This window comes from Neomonachus schauinslandi, chromosome 13 (assembly GCF_002201575.2).
Source record: "Neomonachus schauinslandi chromosome 13, ASM220157v2, whole genome shotgun sequence".
Classification (NCBI taxonomy): Eukaryota; Metazoa; Chordata; class Mammalia; order Carnivora; family Phocidae; genus Neomonachus; species Neomonachus schauinslandi.
The window spans coordinates 20927819-20930318 of record NC_058415.1 but is presented as its reverse complement, the minus strand read 5'-3'; the positions used below and the strand labels follow the sequence as shown (position 1 = coordinate 20930318).

The window sequence follows — 2500 nt, the reverse complement described above, 5'->3', positions numbered from 1 at the left end:
AAGGTAAAGAGGCCCAAATTGGACACATCCAGTTGACATTAACTCAATGTCCCCCTTTTGTCCTAACTCACAGGTCAGATGTCAACCAGCATTTGGAATCCCAGTGCATTTTTGCAAAGTCATTGTTTTCATTCACTTTCTTCTAGGTAAAGCGTGGTCCCTTTTAAGAATTTTACTAGTTGAATCCTTTACTGCTCTACAACTTAGTATTATAATCCTTCTTCCACCCACACTACTTTGCATCCTGATGTCCCTAAGCCTATTCTGTTTTTTCCCATAGCACTTTTCACTTTCTAAAATACTATATACTTAAGCACTTCTCGGCCTTTTGGCTAAGATCATGTGTAGTATCTGTTCTTATCAGTTTAAAATACTATATACTTACTATATTCGCTATCTATTGTCACTACCACACTAGAATAGGAGTCCTGAAAGAGGAATGATTTTGTATACCTCTGATTTATTGATGTAAAGACTGGCACATAGAAGGTATTCAGTAAATATTTTCAAATAAACCAATGAGTAAATGAATAAGTGAAAGTTCCCCTGGTGCAATTAAAAAAGAAAACAAAACTCTAAGACTTATTTTCTTCGTTCCTTTTTCCCCTTCCAAATATCATTTTGCCTCTGGCTATCTTGTCCACAAGTTTCATTCATTCTTGAACTGACCTTGTCAGCTTATCAAACATGGCTGACCTGCTCCACAATTCTCAATCCCTCAGACTCTGATCGGTGTCTTCCTTTTCTGGCGTGATAGTGATGTCTTTCTGGACAGAAGACCAGGGTAATTTTCTATGTGTATTCCCATGGGCAGCCCTGGCCAGAGATGGTGAGGTCTTATGGATGGATTTTGGTGAACATTATACATTTTAACTGAGATTACTTAAAAACTAATTTTAAAGTTATTTTTATAAGATTGTCCTGTAAAAATAACACCTGCATATGATGATTTAGAAAAGAAGAAAATAAAATCACCCATAATTCTGCTATGAGACAAATCCACAGTTAATAATTTAAATTGCTTTATCTATCATTTTTCTTATAATTGAACTGACTGCTTAAGTTAAAGCCAACCAATTAATTTACAAAAACAGAGTTCAAGCGATCACATTTTATATAGTCCTCCAAAGCTTGTAAGGGGATACAATAAGAAAAGGAATAAAAACAGAATGCTGGAAATTAAGAAAAAGAGTGTTTCATAAACGAAGAGCAGATTTGCAGAGCTCTCTGACCCCAAGTCACTGTGACACAATTTGAACTTGTTCATATATAGAGCTCGTATCTATAAAAAGAGATTTGAAGGGAAATGATTTTTGAGAAAGTTAGGAAGATCTAAATATAGGCAAAATTAATGACACTATTCAGTGGTGCTAGGATGACCAACTACATTCATTCCCCCTTTATCTGTGGGGGATATGTTCCCAGGCCCTCAGTGGATGCCTGAAACCACGGATGGTACCGAACCCAATATATATATACTATGTTTTTCTCCCCATACATAATACCTACACTAAAGTTTAATTTATAAACTAGGCACCATAAGAGATTGACGAAAATACCTAATAATAAAGTAGAACAATTATAACAATATATTGTACTAAAAGTCATGTGAATGTGGCCTCTCCAAATATCTCACTGTACTATACTCACCCTTCTTCTTGTGATGATGTAAGAGGAAAAATGCCTATGTGCTGAGATGAAGTCAGGTGAATGTGATGTAGTGTTAGGCTACCTCTTACCTTCTGAAGAGGTCAGGAGGAAGCTCGTCTGCTTTCTGACTCCAGTTGACCATGGGGAATTGAAACTGTAGAAACCAAAACCAAAAATAAGGTGCTGTATGTCAGTTTCCCTGCGACTGAGGAGTTTCTTGGGAGGATGGCCTTTCAGCGCTAAAATTGGGACAGTCCCAAGTAAACTGGAACAACTTGAGGGGGCACCTGGAGAAAATATATACATGTATGCTTGTACATAAGGCTTGCTTTAAGTAATTATTTAGTATTTGACAGTGGAAGCATAATTAGGGACTCCTTTTTGATTGAAGCTTAGATAAAATGACCACAGGAGTACAAAACAAGGGGCATTCACCAAAACTAAATAAAAAAGTCAGGTGCCTGAAGCTGATGTCAAGAGTATAGAAGCATCTCCATCTCATTCAACTGTAGGAAATCAGTGCTTATCAATGTCTTTGCATCTGCCAAGCAGAGTCGGCAATAAGGGAAGAATGTAATTTAAGTGATTTGGACTAACCGACAAGCAGAAAAAGACCCCTTTTCTCAAGACCCTGACAGGAACGGAGGAGTCAGCTGTGGATGCAAAACAGGCCTCAGACGGAGTCAATCTTAGGTCAATTAGAAAAAAGAAAGAAAGAAGGAAGGAAGATGGTACATTTGCTCCCAAAATTGTTTAAACAACTATGCTGTCTCTGGGAAGAGTGGAAAGAGAAAATTGTGAGCACTCAGAATGCCCCCCTGTTTGTGTTTGTTTACTAATTTTCATCAAG

The 2500-nt window shown here is 37.3% G+C and overlaps 1 pseudogene; it reads left to right on the top strand.

Moving 5' to 3' along the window:
- Positions 1–312: 312 nt before the first annotated feature.
- On the top strand, positions 313–415 carry LOC123326588 (annotated as a pseudogene).
- The last annotated feature ends 2085 nt before the right edge of the window (positions 416–2500 follow it).